Below are 17680 nucleotides of genomic sequence, written 5' to 3' on the forward strand. Positions count from 1 at the left end.
GAACCATGTGAAGATAAAAGCACAGATTGGAGTGATACAGCCACAAGGAGTGCCAACAGCTACCAGGAGCTGGAATAGGTAGGGAACAATCATGCCTAGAACTTTAGAGGGATTGTAACCCTACAGATACCTTGATCTAAGACATTTGGCCTCTGCGACTGTGAAAGAATAAACTTGTTGTTTTAAGTCACCATGTGGTAATTAATTACAACAGCCCTATGAAATTAATAGAAATGCTTTTCTGCATTATTTCATTTTTATCTTTTAGTTTTTACATAGTCAATCTAGTCAATGTTCAGTGCCAGGAAAAAATAATTGTGGCTATATTTTTAAGAGACAACATCTGATCCTGTCACCCAGACTAGAGTGCAGTGGCATTATCATTGCTCACTGTAGCCTCAAGCTCCTGGGCTCAAGTGATCCTCCTGCCTCAGCTTCCTGAGTAGCTGAGAGTACAGGCATGCACCACCATGCCCAGCTATTTTGTTTTTTTCTTTTTTTAAGTTATTTGTAGTAATGTGGTCTCACTTTCTTGCACAGGCTAGTCTCAAACTCCTGGCCTCAAGCAATCCTCCACCTCCGTCTACACACCCAGCATGAGCCCCCACACCCAGCCCAATTGCAGGTATTTTTAACTGGAAGGAGATTCATATAGAAAATTATGGGTCTACAACATTGGAAGGGCTTAAATAATAAGCTGAACAAAACTGTGTTATTAGTAATACTATTTTTTTCTGAGACTGCCATTACAGATATGCCAATCTATTTCTGGATCATTTTCCATTATGACAACATCTTTTGGACTCAGAATTCTGTAGCATCATTACTAAATATGTGATTGAACAATTAAGGAAGCAAATTACAAAATAATAAGCTTGACCTTGAGGCCTCTGTTTTTAGAAATGACTGAAAATGTGGCAGCAAGCTTGAGAAGGAGTATTTTTCTTAAATTATTATCTGCAATAGTGGCCACTTATAGACATTTTCTTATCATATACCACATAACTTATAATAGATAGAAACTTTATTTAAGTAATATCATAAGTGAATCCATTTTCAAATTGTGAGAAAATTTGTTTTGATTAAAAATGGTGTGATCACAAAGAATGTGGGACGACCTTCAGTAATATATATATAAATTTACTGAATTCAGCGAGAACTCATACTGTGAAAAACACTGGATGTAAGGTATGTCAGAAGATATTTCCATTCAATTCAGTCCTTACCACACCATAGCGAATTTACAGTGATAAGAAGCTTTGTGAATGTCAAGAATGTGATAAAGCTGTTATTTGTGTGGACAATTTTGTTATCAGTGGAGAATTCATACTAGTAAGAAATCCTATGAATGTAAGTTATATGGGAAGGTATTTAGAACTAATTGGCTTTGTTCTGCAAATAAGAGTTCACATTGTTTATTAACCTTATGAATGTTAGGAATGTGGGAAACCTTTATTGTGTGTGAATAAGTTAGTCAATATTAGAGAATTCATACTGGTGAGAGACCTGATGAATATAAGAAGTGTGGAAGGATGTTTAGAATTCAGTTCTTAATATATATTAGAGAACTCATACTGTTAAGAAGATTTATGAATATAAGAAATGCAATAAAGCCTTCCTTGTATTTGGACAACTTGCTCAACATGAGAGTATTCATGCAAGTGAAAAATTTCATGAATGTAGGGAATATAAAAATGTCTTTAAACCTAACTGAGTTCTTCAGAAAATCAGATCATACTGATAAATTTAAGGATCATGGGAAAACCTCTCTTGTGTGTGGACAAATTGCTCAATATCACAGAATCATACTAGTGAGAAACTTGATGAATGAAAGAAATATAGGAAGATGGTTAGACATAATTCTATCATTACTATATATTAGAGAATTCATACTGGTGAGATTCTATAAATACAAGAAATGGAATAAAGCCTTTATGGTGTTTGGAAAATTTACTTAACATTAGAATATGTTTTCAAAAACTCTATACATGGAGTAAAAGTGGGAAAACCATTAGTGTGCATTGACAAGTCACTTGAGAGCAGGTATTTATATTGGTGAGAAGTTCTTTGAATGCAACAATGTGGGATGGCAGAAGAAGCAGGGGGATTGAGTGTATGCCAGGCTTTTTTAAAGATCTGGCTTTTGTGGGAGCTAATGGAGGAATAACTCACTAACCCTGGAGAAAGGTTTAATCTATTCATGAGGGATCTTTCCCCCGACCCAAACATCTTCCACTAGGCCCCACCTCCCAACATTGTCACATTAGGGATCAAATTTCAACATGAAGTTTAGAGGAGATAGAAGTCCACCACATTTTTCACCTGCACTTTGAGTTACACATACAAACAAGTACCTTGCTTCATTACTTCAGGTGTCACATAGACAGGTTAGAACACACAAACCAAAAAATTTGCAAATAAGGTCTGCTCTGCTCCCTCTTTCCAAAGAGGGAACTCTGAACTGGGCTGTAACCTATTCAAGACCACGTTTGTTGCTGTGTTAGGGAAAGGGTGGGGCAAGGATGAGTAAAAATACATGAAAACTTTCCTACAATTTTGAATATTTTTTTTTTCTTGATTGGACATTTGCTTGGTTGTTGGAAATCTGTTTCCCAGAGCGCCTACAAAGTTGATTCAGACTACTTCTACTTTTTTATGCTTCTGTGGGGAAACAAGAGCTTGGAGCTTCCTAGTCCATAGTTTTGCTGAATTCACTGCTCATTTTATAATCAAACTTTTTATTTGAGGTAATTATAAACTCACATGTAGTTATAAGAATAATAATCTCCTGTATCCTGTACCCAATTTCCCTCAATGGTAACATCTTGCAAAACTATAATACAATATCACATGTAAAATACTGACATTGATGCAATCAAGATATAGAACATTTCTGTCACCACAAGGATCACTCTTCTTGCCCTTTTATACCAACACCCACTTTCCTCCCATGCCCACCCTTTCTTAACCCCTGCAACCACTAAGCAGTTGTCCATTCCTAGAATGTTGTTGTTTCAAGAATGATATATAAATCAAGTCATATAATATGTAAACTTTTTTGGGATTAGTTTTTTCACTTAGCATACTTCTCAGGAAATTCATCCAGGTTGTTGTATATATCAAAAATTTCTTCCTATTTATTACTGAATAGAATTCCTTTATATGGATGTTCTACTGTTTATTAACCATTCACTCATTGAAGGCATCTGGGATGTTTTCATTTGTAATATTATGAACAAATCTTCTATCAACGTTTGTGTAAAAGTTCTGTGTCAATATAAGTTCTCATTTTGCTGGGGTAAGAGCCCAGGAGTGCAATTACTATATCATATGACAGGTCCATGTGTAGTTAGTTGTTTGTTTTTAGAATTGCAATACTGTTTTCCAGAGTGGCTGTAGTATTTTACATTCTCATCAGCAATGTATGAGTAATCCAGTTTCTCTGAATTTTCTCTAACATTTGGTGTTTTCACCATTTTTTATTTTAATCCTTCTGATAGGTGGTATAGTGATATCTCACTGTAGGTTTAATTTGTGTCCCCACTAATTACTGACATTAAAAGTATTTTCATGTGTTTCTCTGCCATCTGCACATTTTCTTTGGTGAAATGTCTCTTCATGTTTTTTAGCGAGGTTCTAATTGGGCTATTTGCTTTTTTACTGTTGAGTCTTGAGTGTTCTTTATATATTGTGGATACAAGTTCTTTGTCAAATATGTGCTTGTAAACATTTTATCAAAATTTTTACCTTTTCTTATCAACCTCTTGATGTGTTTTTAGTAGAGTAGAAATTTTAAAATGTTTATGAATTCCAATTTATTAATTTTTCCTTTTATAGATTATGCTTTTGGTGTCATGTCTAAGAACTCTTTGCCTAGCCTTAGGTCCTGAGGATTTTCTACTATGTTGTTTTCTAAAAATTTTACAGTATTATGTATTACTTTTAAGTTTGTGATACATTTTGAATTAATTTAGAATAAGACGTGAGACTTAGGTCAAAGTTTATTTATTCTTTTGCCTATGGATGTCCAATTGTTCCAACACCACTTCTTGAAAGGGTGTCTTTTCTGCAGTTAATTACTTTTGCACCTTTGCCAAAATTCAGGTGGGCACATTTTCATGGGTCTATTTTCAGGTTCTTTATTTTATTCCATTGATCTACATGTCTATCAATCTACCAATAACAGTCTCAGTTATCATAGCTATTTAATAAAATCTTAAAATAGGGTATACTAATTTCTCCTACTTTTTTCTTGTTTTTCAAAATTGTTTTAGTATTCTAGTTCTTTTGCTTTTCTGTACAAATTGTACAATAATCTCATCTATAGCTACAAAAAATCTTGCTGGCATTTTGATAGGAATTGTGTTAAATCTATACTTTAATTCAGGAAAAGTTGACATCTCCCCATGACTTGGTGAGTCTCTCAATTCATGAATACAGTATATCTTTCCAATTACTTAGATTAAAAAAAATTTCTTTCATCAATATGGTGTAGTTTTCAGAATACAAGTCCTGTACATGTTTTGTTACATTTACACCTAACTATGTTTTCTTGAGTTAGTGTAAATGGTATTCTATTTTAAATTTTGGTGTCCATTTGTTCATTGTTAGTGTATGGAGATTGAGTTTATTTTTGTATGTTGATCTTATTTTTTGTAACCTGGCTCAATTTACTTATTCTGAGAGGTTTCTTTTTTGTCTATTTCTTGGGATTTTAACGTACCCAACTGTGTCTTTCACAAATAGGGACAATTTTATTTCTTTCTCTCTTATCTTTATTCCTCTTATTTCCTTTTCTTGTCTTATTGCACAGAGTAGAACTTCTAGTACTATGTAGAATAAGAGCAGTGATAACAAATATCTTTGCCTTCTTCTTAATCTTGGGGTGAAAGCATTCAGTCCTTCACAATTAAGTATAAGGTTGTCTGTAGGTTTTTCATAGATAATTTTTATCAAGTGAGGAAATTCTCTGCTACTGCTACTGCTATTTTTCTGAGAGTTTTTTTTCTAACCATGAATTGGTATTGAATCTTGTCAAATGTTTTTCCCATATAGATTGATATGATCATATGACTTTTCTTCTTTAACCCATCAATATGGTCAATTACAATGATTGATTTTCAAATGTTGAATACCTAGAATAAACTCCACTTGGCCATGGTATATAACTTTTTTTATTTATTATAAAATTTTATTTGCTAATATTTTGAAAATAATTTAAAAATCTGTATTCATGAAAGCTATCATTCTATTTTCTTTTTGTACTGTCATGGTCTGGTTTTGGTATCAGAGTGTACTATCTTCATAGCATAAATTGGGAAGTGTTACCTTCTACTTAAGTAGGTTGCCTACCTTTTTTCTGGGAGAGATTTGTGGAATTGGTAGTAATTATTCCTTAAATTTTTAAATATTTTATTCAGTTCAATGTATTTTTAAATTTTCTTTAGATGTCCTCTTTGACCCATGGATTATTTAGAGGTGTGTTGTTTAGTTTCCAAGTGTTTGGAGAATTTCCTTTTATCTTTCTGTTATTGATTTATAATTTGATTCCATTGTGGTCACAGAACACACTGTATGATTTCATGCCTTTCACATTTATTGAGGTTTGTTTTATGATCCAGAGGATGACCTATTTTAAAACATGTTCTATGAGCACTTGCGAGAATGTGTATTGTGCTATCGTTGAGTGGTGTGTTCTATACATGTCAATTAGTTCCTGTTGATTAGTGATCCTGCAGAGTTCTATATGATCTACATGTCTATCAATCTACCAATAACAGTCTCAGTTATCATAGCTATTTAATAAAATCTTAAAATAGGGTATACTAATTTCTCCTACTTTTTTCTTGTTTTTCAAAATTCAAGAGTTCTTGATGATTTTCTCTGTTATTCTCTCAATTGTTTAGAGAGGGGTGTTGAAGTCCCCAATAGTAATTGTGGATTTGTCTATTTCTCCTTTCAGTTCTATGAGGTTTTGCTTCACATATTTTGCATCTCTGTTGTTCAGCGCATGCACGCTATGTCTTCTTGGTGGATTGACCTCTTATTGTTTATGATTTTCCTTTCTGTCCCAGTAATTTTCTTTGCTCTGACCTCTGATATTCCTGCCTTCCTTTGATCAATGGTTGCATTATGTTTTCTAAATCTTTTTATTTCAACTTCCCTATATTTTAAGTGAGATTCTTGTAGATAGCATGTAATTGGATCATGTTTTTAAATTCACTTTGTCAATCTGTCTTTTAATTGGGATATTCACCATTCATATCCAATGTAATTATTGATATGTTTGGGCTTACATATGTAATTTTATTTTTATTTTCTTTGTTCTTTTTGTTCTTTCGTTTTTATTTTCTTTTCTCTGCCTTTCTTTAAGTTACTTGGACATATTTTAGAATTGTATTTTACCTATAGTATTTTTTAGTTTAACTCTTTGTATAGCTTTTAGTGGTTATTATACTATATATACATCTTAGCAGTCTACGGGCTCAGAAGTCCCGGCTCTACCCCCATAGGGCTTGGCCATCCCACCTTCCCTCATGCAGGGTGCGACAGCCTCACCTGCTCTAACAGTGTGGGGGTGCATGGGCTAACCCTCCTCTCACTCTGGGCAAGGGGCCCCGCCTACTCTCATGCAGGGTATGGGGCCCCACCTCCTCTTCCGTGGGGAATGGGGGCCCCACTTCCTCCCAGGATTGGCTCAGGAGCCCCGGCTCCTCCCCCATAGGGCGTGGCCATCCCACCTCCCCCAAGCACGGCCCGGCAGCCCGGCCTGCTCTAAGGGTGTTGAGAGTGCATTTGCTAAACCTCTCACTCTGGGCAAGGGTCCCTGTCTCCTCTCAAGCAGCGCGTTGTGGCCCCGCCTCTTCTAACAGTGGGTGGGGTGCGTTAGCCCCTCCACCCCTCACGAAGGGAACGGGTCCCCACTTCTCACGCAGACACAGCAGCCCCACCAAGGCTCATCTGTGGTCTGTCCAACGTTCTCTAAATTCCAGTGGTGGGGACTGGCCTACAAAGCAGGGCTCATGTGTGGGCTGTGCCAGGTTCCCTAAGTCCCTGTAACGGACTGGCCTACAGACACGGGCTCATCTCTAAGCTGTACCAGGTTCCCTAAATCCCTTGGGGTCTGGCCTACAGACCAAGGCTCAACTGTTGGGATGTCTCAGATTCCCTAAATCTCTGGGGGTGGGGTGGGGACAGGCCTCCAAACCAGGGCTTATCTATGGGATGTCCCAGGTTCCCTAAATCCCAGGGGGGCCTGGCCTACAGAGCAGGGATCATCTGTGTGCTGTCTCAGTTTCCCTAAGTCCCTGGAAGGGACTGGCCTACAGACCAGGGCTCATCTCTGGGCACTACCAGGTTCCCTAAATCGCTGCAGGACTGGCCTACAACCAGGGATCCTCTGTGGGATGTCCCAGGTTCCCTAAATCCCTGGAGGGGACTGGCCTACAGACCAGGGCTCCTCTGTGGGATGTCCAAGTTTCCCTAAATACCTCGGAGAACTGGTCTACAAACCAGGGCTCATCTGTGGGATGTCCCAGGTTCCCTAAATCTCTTGGGGTCTGTCTGTAGACCAGGGCTCATATGTAGCCTGTCACAGGTTCCCTAAGTCCCTGGGGTGACTGGTCAACAGACAGGGCTCATCTTTGGTGTGTCCCAGGTTGCCGAAATCGCTGGGGGACTGTCTACAGACCAGGGCTCATCTGTGGAATGTCACAGTTTCCGTAAAACCCTGAGGGGGACTGGACGACAGACCAGGGCTCATCTGTGGGCTGTCCCAGGTTCCCTAAGACCCTGGAAGGGACTGGCCTACAGACCAGGGCTCATCTCTGGGCTGTACTGGGTTCCCTAAATCCCTGGAGGGACTAGCCTACAGAACAGAGCTCATCTGTGGGATGTCCCAGGCTCCCTAAATCTCTTGGGCTCTGGCCTCCAGACCAGGGCTCATCTGTGGGATATCCCAGGTTCCCTAAATCCCAGTGGGGCCTGGTCTACAGACCAAGGCTCATCTGTACGCTGTCCCAGGTTACCTAAATACTTGGGGGGACTGGCCTACAGACCAGGGCTCATCTGTGGGGTGTTCCAGGTTGCCGAAATCCCTGGGGGACTGTCTACAGACTAGGGCTCATTTGTGGGGTGTCCAAAGTTCCCTAAATCCCTAGGGGGACTGACATACAAACCAGGGATCATCTGTTGGATGTCCGAAGTTCCCTAAATCCCTGGAGGGACTTGTCTAAGACCAGGGCTCATCTGTGGACTGTCCCTGGTTCCGTAAATCAGTGTGGGGGGGAGGCTGGCCTACATAGTAGAGCTCATCTGTGGGCTGTCCTAGGTTTTCTAAGTCCCTGGGGGGGACTGGCCTACACACCAGGGCTCATCTGTGGACTGTCCAAAGTTCCCTAAATCACAGCGGGGGGACTGGCCTACAGAGTAGGGCTCATCTGTGAGATGTCCCAGGTTCCCTGAATCCCTGGGGGGACCGGCCCACAGACCAGAGCTGTCCCAGGTTCCTAAATCCCTGGGGAGACTGGCCAAAAGACCAGGGCTCATCTGTCGGATGTCCCAGGTTCCCTGACATACTGGGGTACTGGCCTACAGACCACGGCTTAACTCTGGGATGTCCCAGGTTCCCTAAATCCGGGGGGGGGGGACTAGCCTACAGACCAAGGCTCATCTGCGGGATGTCCCATGTTCCCAAAATCCCTGGGGGGAACTGGCCTACAGACCAGGGCTCATCTGTGGGCTGTCCCAGGTTCCCTAAATCCCTGGGGGGAACTGGCCTACAGACAAGGGCTCATCTGTGGGATATCCCAGGTTCCCTGAATCACTTGGGTAATGGCCTACAGACCAGGGCTTAACTCTGGGATGTCCCAGGTTCCCTAAATCCGAGGGGGTACTGGTCTACAGGCCAGGGCTCTTCTATTGGGATGTCCCAGTTTCCCTGAATCCCTGGTGTACTGGGCTAAAGCCCAGGGCTTAACTCTGGGATGTCCCAGGTTCCCAAAATCACTGGGGGGACAGGCCTACAAACCAGGGCTCATCTGCAGGAAGTCTCATGTTCCCTAAATTCTTCAGGGGACTGGCCTACATACCAGGGCTCAACTGTGGGATGTACCAGGTTTCCTAAATCACCTTGGGGGAACAGGCCTACGGACCAGGGCTAATGGGTGGGATGTCCCAGGTTGCCTAAATACCTGGGGGGGCTGGCCTACAGACCACAGGTCATCTGGGGACTCTCTCAGGAGTCCCACTGGGTGGGCGACTGTGACAGCCGCTTAGGTTACCTTAATGCATGTCTTTCTTCCTTTTCTGTAAGAGATCAGGAACTCGCTGGGCAGGGCATCTAAGAAGGCTTTTTCTCCCTGGTTTCTGCACATCCCAGGGTGGGGACAGGACTAAGTGATGAGCTAGGGCCACTGGAATTCCTGGGCTGACCTGGAAGGGAGGAGCAACCATTACCCATCTCTTCCTCGTAGTCAGGTGTGGAGCATGTGTGTGATGGCCGGAGCCCCTGCTGCTGTGGGCCAGGAGGCAGTTCCAGCAGGAGCTGTGGGAGGCAGGAGGAAGGCGGTAGGAAACCAGGGTCGGCTTTCTCTGCCTACACAGGGTACCTCAGTCATTTCTGGACACATACAGGCTCCTGTCTCCCACCCTGAAGTCTCACTCCTCTGAGCTCCCCTGAGCTCGCCCGTCTGTAATGTGGCTACATCTACCCTATGTTCTGTACTGAAGGGGGTGAGTTGCCTTAAAAAGCTCAAAAACTGTAGGTAAAAGGGCTCCTCTCCTGTTTTGTATCAAAGTGTCTTCCCCAAACTTCACTTGAATTCAGAAGAGCAACCTGCACGCAGCCCCCAGCCCCTCCCAACCTCACACAGTCCTGTGTCACAGCAGGTGCCCTGGGCAAGGGAGCAGCCCGGGATGTGCAAGGGTGCGCACCCCATGGCTGAGAGTGGGGCCCCCTGCCTCCTGGTCGTTCCCTGACAGACACCAGCCACTGCGCCTGCGCAGACTCTGCACCAAGGTCACAGGTCACAGGTCGTCCTGACAGACTCCACCAACTGTGACTGCTCAGAGTCCACGCCCAGGTCACAGGTCGTCGTCCGAAATTCAAATTCCAACCACAATGACATACCCACTCACACACACTAGAAAGGCTATTGTTAAAAAAAAATTAAAGATATCTGTTGGCAAGGATACAGAAAACCTGGATACCCTAAAACACTGCTTGTAGAAATATAAAATGGTACAGGCTGTGTGTAAAATAGTTGAAGCCTTCCCTCAAAAATTTACCTGCAGAATTACCATAGCTCAACAATTCCATTCCAAAGTATATACTCCAAAGATTAGAAAACAAGTGTTCAACCAAGAACTTGTACATGAGTATTTATAGCAGCCCTGTTCACAATAGCTGAAAGGTGCAAATAACCCAAACGTCCGTCAACAGATGGATAAGCAAAATTAGGTATATCATAACCTGATATATTATTCAGCCATAAAAAGGAAAGAGAAAACTGAAACACAGCAGTTGCTATGGAACACAATATGGCAGTACCTCAAAAATTAAGCATGGAATTCACTTACAACACTCCGGCGCTGCTGGCGCCTCCAGTGGGTGGCACTGGCAACGCGGTGAGTGAGCTGGTGTCGCGGTCTGTGGGTGCAGGCCACGTGGTGGCGAAGGTGCGCGCGGTGGTCGCTGACTGGCTACAACGCGTGGCTGTCCTATGAGCTGCAACCGGCGGCTGGCGGTGCGCGCAGCCCGTTCCGCGTGGGGTTGTACACGGGCGAGATCAGCACCACGCGCGCCCTGGACGAAGTTGATGCGTCGTTCCAGCGCCTGCTGGTGCTGGTGACGGACCACGGTGAGCCAGCGCTGACAGCCACGGCCACCGTGCTGGTGTCGCTGGTGGAGAGCAGGCAGTCGCCTAAGGCCTCGTCGCGGGCGTTAGCGGGCGCTGTGGGCCCGCAAGGGGCTCTGGTGGATGTCAACGTGTACCTCATCATCGCCATCTGCGCGGTGTCCAGCCTGCTGGTGCTCACGCTGCTGCTGTACACGGCGCTGCGGTGCTCGGCGCCGCCCAGCGAGGGCGCGTGCGGGCCGGGCAAGCCCAGGCTGGTGTGCTCCAGCGCGGTGGGGAGCTGGTCATACTCGCAGCAGAGGCGGCAGAGGGCGTGCTCTGTCTGGGGAGGGCCCGCCTAAGGCCGACCTCATGGCCTTCAGCCCAGTTTACCTGACTCCAGAGACAGAGAGGATCAGCCGCAGGCAACTGGGGAATCCTTTGCAAAGGTTAGTTTATAATATCTTTTCTGTTTAATTTGAATTTTTATAGTTTTTCCTCCATCAACTTGCTTGGAATTTTATTTTACAGAATCAAATTTGCCTGGGTTAAAATTTTACATATTCATTTTAACTAAACTCTTTGGGAATTATAGGACATCAAGACAATATATATTGTTTTCTTTTTGTGTTTCATTATTCAATACATGTTCATATATATTACTGCAGTTTCTAGTAAATTTTGTATCTGATATCTTTACCTTATTTATTTTCTGTGACAATCAACTTTTTAGGAAACAATTTTTTTATGTCAGCCTATAATACATATACAAATGCGCTCAGACAGAAATAATATAGCTCAATCAATGTCTGAAAGTCAACAACTCTGTTCTCTTCATCTTTGAAGCCTCTCACATGCACCTGTCAAGTCACTTCCCTATATTTTCCCTCCAAATGTGGCCACACATTTGACTTTTATAACTGCGGTTGTTTGTGGCCAGTTTTGGGAACTTCAATTGGAATTGCACAAGATGTGTTGTCTGTGCATTTGTTTGTGTGTTCTTTGTATTTATCACTCATTGTTTATGAAGTCATACATATTGCTACATGTGATTGTAGCTCATTTATGTTTTTAGTGCTATTTCACAAATATACCATGCATTATTTATTCTACTGTTGAGGATTTTGCCTTGTATCTCTTAATGTCTAGCTCAAATAATTCTGTCTTAAATATACATTTCATTTGATGCCTGTGTGCACATATTTCTCCCAAGTATTTACCTTAGAGTTGGGTTAGTGGATCACAAAATATGTGTATATCTTTTCCTTTGGTAGATAATGCCAACCAATTTTCCAAGATGTTTTTACCTGTTTACATTCCTAGTAGTATATGAAGAGTTTCTGCTGCTCCACATCCACTCTACATTTGTCAGATTATTTTCATGTCAGCCATTTTACTGGGTGAGTTTTGTATTCTCATTTTGAACTCATTTCATGTTTAAATGAGGTCGAGGACCTTTCTGTATAATTCTTGGCTATTTTTATATCTTATTTTATGCAATAGCTATCCAAATCTGCTTGTTTTTCTATTCTGTTGTGTTTATCTTTTCTATTTTTTTTCTTGTTTCCATGGAACTTTATTCCTTCACCTCATGGTTTTCTTATTACTTAAAAAAAGTCTTATTTTCTGGACATAACCCATTTCTTGATATTTTTCTTCCTCATCCCTTGTTTTTGATTCTTTTGTGTCTTTTGTGAATAGAAATTCTTGATTTTAATTAAGTTCAATTTATCAATTTTTGCTTCTTGATTCTCTGTCATGTAGATAATTTCCTCTGTTATGTTGGTTTCATTGTTTACATTACATCTACAATCCATTTGGAATATATTCTGCATCACCGTTGTAAAGTAGGGATTAAAATTCATTTCCCCCCATTTTTTGTGGTACTTATAGAATGAGTTTTGAAGTGTTCCCTTTTCTGTAATGTTTTTGGAAGAATTTAAGCAAGATAGGCATTGAATCTTCTTTTAAGTGTTTGATAGTATTCTCCAGTGAAGACATCTGTTCTTGGGCTTTTTTTGTGTTAGGAGGTTTTGATTACTGATTCAATCTCCTTGCTAGTTATAGGTTTGTTCAGATTTTCCATTTCTTCATGAGACAGGTCGTGGTAGGTTGTATATTTTCCTTGGTAGGAATTTATTCATTTCTTCTAGGTTATCTTAGTTGACATATAATTATTTATAATAATCTCTTACAATCATGGCATCAGTTGTAATGCCTCTGCTTTCATTTCTGAGTTTGAGCCTCTTTTTTTCTTAGCTTAGCTAAGGGTTTGTCAATTTTGTTGATCTTTTGAAAAAATCACTATGTTTTGTTGATTTTTCTTATTATTATTCTATTCGTTATTTCATTTATTTTTGCTCTAATCTTTGTTATTTTCTTCCTTCTGCTTTGGGCCCAGTTTATCCTTCTTTTTCTTGTTCCTTAAATTGTAAAGTTAGGTTGTTTTTTGAGATCTTTCTTCATTTTTAATGTAGGCATTTTTCACTAGAAACTTCTTTGTTAGTACTGCTTTTATTGCATCCTGAAAGTTTTGGTATGTTGTGTCTTCATTTTCGTCAATATGATTTTCTAATTTCCCTTTTGCTTTCCTCTTTGACTCTAAAAATTTGTTGTTTAATTACCATATATTTGTGGATTTTCCAGTTTCACTTCCATTGATTTCATTCCATTGTGATATTTAGTATTATTTCAATCTTACTAAATGTGTTAAGACTTGTTTTGTGACCTGATATGTGATCTATTTTGGAAAATGCTCAGAATTTGCTTGAGAAGAATGTATATTCTACTGCAGGATAATTTCCTCCCATGTTTCCCTGTTCTTTCATATTCTTTGTTCCTTTGTATTGGTATCCATGTGTTTGAAAACAAAAACAAAACAGCCACCTCTCCCAGTCTTTTTGGCCTGGATTCATACAGAGAAAGACCTTTACTAATCAGGCTGGATAGAGATTCTGGGGACCTCTCAAACCTTTTCTGTGGATGCATTTGCCATGGACTTGTATGTGTAAATTCCTATTTAGAAGCATCTGTTTGTTTCTTCTATTGGGGAGCTCTAATTTCTTGCTCCCTTTGGTATCTGTGTACTGTACTGTGGGTCATCTGGAGCAGCAGTATTCATTCAGCTCTTTTTGGTTCTGAGCAACTCACAGCTGTCTCAAATATGCTGAGTCCTACCACCTCCCTGTGTCAGATGAGACCAAAACTACTCCCTTGGACTGCCCACTAAACGTGGACTTTGGATGCCTGCTCCACTCTTCTCTTTCCCACATGAGGGAGAAGGTGCTGAATTTAATTGTGCTCTGTCTGCTGTGTCACAGGTCCTCTGGATCATCAGCATACCACCCAGCTCTTTATTTTTCTCAGTTGCCATCAGGCATCTAGAATATGCTGGCTTCCATCAGTGCTCTGAGATAGATGAGACAGAAATAAGTCCCTTGGGCAGTCCCCCTGAAAAGTCAGAACATTTTGGGTACATGCTTTACTTTTTTCTTTTCCTCCCAGGGAGAAGCCAGGACCTGGAGTTTCCTCCTGAACTACTCGCACTGTATTGGGGGACAGGGCTATAATTAGAGGGTGTCCTAAATTTTCCTATTAGCTTTGATATAGCTGGGTTTGTACTTGCCTGGGGCACAGAACACTTTTAACTGATTCCTGGATTTCTTACCATGGGAACTGGCCCATCTATTGTTATTGACTTGGTATGTCTGTGGAGGGTCTGGTGTTTATTATAACACCACTTTGCTGATGTCACTACCTCTGTTACCTTTTAAGGTTATATATGTATAAATTAAGTTATATAAGTATTCTTATATTCTTTACTAATGCTTTTACTGATTTCCTAGAGATTTTAACACACATCCTTGGCTTATTAAGACCTAAATTAAATCAATACTTTTACCACTTTCAGATACTGCTAAGACCTTGAATAATAACCCCATTTACCTGCACCTCCCTTTTTGTTACTGTTATGTGTTTCAATTTTATTTTTCTTTTTAAAAATATATTTCTAACTTGGGTTCTGGCTAGTGTAATAAGAAACTTTCCTTCCACCAAGTTTCCACTTACTTGACCTTCAATTTAAAAACTGAATGTAACCTGAGAGATCGTCATTTCTCTTAGTTTAATAATCAATCAGTCTGTAGCTTAGAGGCATAAAAATTTTCTTGGGGTCATATGCCTTGAATTTAGCTCCGTTGTCCCTTTCCATTAAGTGAGCTCCTTTGACACTAAGGAAAGCATTATAGTTGCATGAAAAAATAATAATTAATTTAATTTTTCATTCTCTTAGGGGTACTTTAGAATTATTCTCATATTTTCTATTCAAGGAGGATATATAATATGGACATTTTAGCACAATCCTCTATAGGGAAGTTATGCCTTCTCCTCTGAACCATTATATTAATATTAATACAAGCAATGCTAAGATATGTACCATATGTACATGGGCTGCTTTCATAGTAGGATAAATTAATTTTCATATAGAATTAATTTTTTAGGGGTCAAGTGACATAGCTACATAAATTATTTATACAGTTCACGACCAGCCTGAATGAGACCCCCATCTCTAAAAAATATAAAATTAGCTGGGTATGGTGGCACACATCTGAAGTCCCAGCTACTCAGGAGGCTGAGGCAGGAGGGTCACTTCAGCCTAGGAGCTTGAGGTTGCAGTGAGCTATTATCATACCACTGCACTCTAGCCTGGGCAACAGAGTGAGACCTTGTCTCCAAAAAAAAAAAAAAATGTTATGTATACATCTTTATACAATGCTTCAACTTTTCCTCTTATTTCTCTGCAATTGGGTGTACCTATATAAGTTTCTACAGGTAGGGAAAGAGAAATATAGCTTATTAAAATTTTATTCTGAGTTTTTGCAGGTAAGGAAGGACATCTATACTCTAATGAAAATTAAATTTTCTTGGGTTAGTGTATTTCTGAAGGCTTTCCATGAATTAAATGGAGACACCTTAAAGCATTACCTGGTTTTTTCAATCTAAATTCATTCTCAAGGAAGAAGTTCTATTTACACAATGACTTAAATATGACTGAAATATCTAGAGAAGACAGTAACTGACTAGATCAGTCAAGAAAGTAATCTATAATATTTGATTGAAAAATGGCTCAGAAGAAGATTAAAGCTTTTTTCTCTTCCTATTGAATCTCCCATGAAATTCACACTAGAGAATATATAGTTATAGAGAAAATAAGCTTCATAATAAGAGTTGGTCATTGTAACACAAATGCAGGTGATAATTTGAAAAGTAAATATAATTTAACAGATGTGAGGGTGAGTCAAATGTCAAGTCTTGTTTTCTCTAGAAATATCTATATAATTACATGAGATATTCTTCCAGAATGAGAGGAGCATGTCAACTGATAATGTTGGTGACCTTTGCTTTATTGAGTATATCTTTTAAAATACTCAGTATCTACCAAAATACTCTGTAAATTACAATGTATACATTATTAATACCACATTGTTAACTTGGCTTTTAAATACTTAATATTTACTTCTTTCAAAGTACATCTTTATGTGTTTTGTATGACATTTGGCCATAACTAATGGCATAACTTTGTACTTTCACATCATTCACTATTTATAATAGAAAGTAGAAAACATCGGTCGAAGTTATTTTCAAAACATATATTATCAATTTCTTGATTTTTTTACCATTGTGTACTAAGTTATTTTTTAAATTATCACTATGAATAACTATCAGGCAAGTAGTCTTGAAAATTAATGTTTAAATGATCTGAATGTTTAAGGGGAAGTCATGATAGCAGAGATAATCAGATTCTTACAAAACATAAAGGAAATGGGAAATACACCTTTAAAGATTATATCAGAAACAATTATATGACAATATCTTATTTCTTTGCATTATAAGTTTGAATACTAGAAATCAAGTGAATTTCAACCGACTTTGCATTTTCTGGTAATTTCTTATTTCTTTTCAAGCTATATTTTCAATGTAAAAGTATCTAGTAATAGAATTATTAATCTCTTGGTCCCTCTTGCCTTTACAGGCAGGGAAGATTTTGTAATAATTTAAGGAATTCTACAGACTATATACACAAGCAGAATGTTAACTATTTCTTCAATTAAAAAGTTGGTGACATTTTCTTTTGACCATATTTATTGAGTTTTGCTGTATTTATTAAGTCAAATCCAAATAATACCATACAGTAAACAGCTGGAGGATTGAAAAGTAATACAACTAATATAGAAGTAGCTTTGTTAACAAAGTAATATTCTTTTAAACATGATTACTTTTACTAGAACTTAAACTTTTTGAGGAATAGTACATCTTACAGACATTAGCATTTGACTTGCTGCATAAATGCAAGGATATGTGGTTTCAAAATTTATAATAACTGCTTTATCAGCAATAACAACTTGAAGAAATACTACCTAGATGCTTCTAATTTGAAAATAGTGTCAAAAGCTTACCAAAGTTGTTCTATTATGCTTTTGACTTCTAGAAAATTGAAATCTCCATATTAGTTTTTGAGTCAACACAGAAAGCAGATGGGTGTTATAAGACATTAAAGGAATACTCGTTTTCATCAATTTAGAAATTAGTCTTCCAAAAATAAACTCAGGCAAGAATGTTATCAGAATAGTTTTAGTTGTTTTGAAAACAATATCAACAAAATATCAGTATTAAACTGATATTAGAATAAAAATTTGAACTTAGAATAAAAATTTGTTTTGTGAGTAACGTGGAAATAATATCCAAACATTCCATTAAAATGATATCGAAAAATTCAAGAAATTTAATAAGATATATTTAAGTAGAGAAAGAAGCAAGAATTCAAAACTTTAACTTTTAAAAATTAT

Source organism: Lemur catta, chromosome 5, assembly GCF_020740605.2.
Source record: "Lemur catta isolate mLemCat1 chromosome 5, mLemCat1.pri, whole genome shotgun sequence".
Lineage (NCBI taxonomy): Eukaryota > Metazoa > Chordata > Mammalia > Primates > Lemuridae > Lemur > Lemur catta.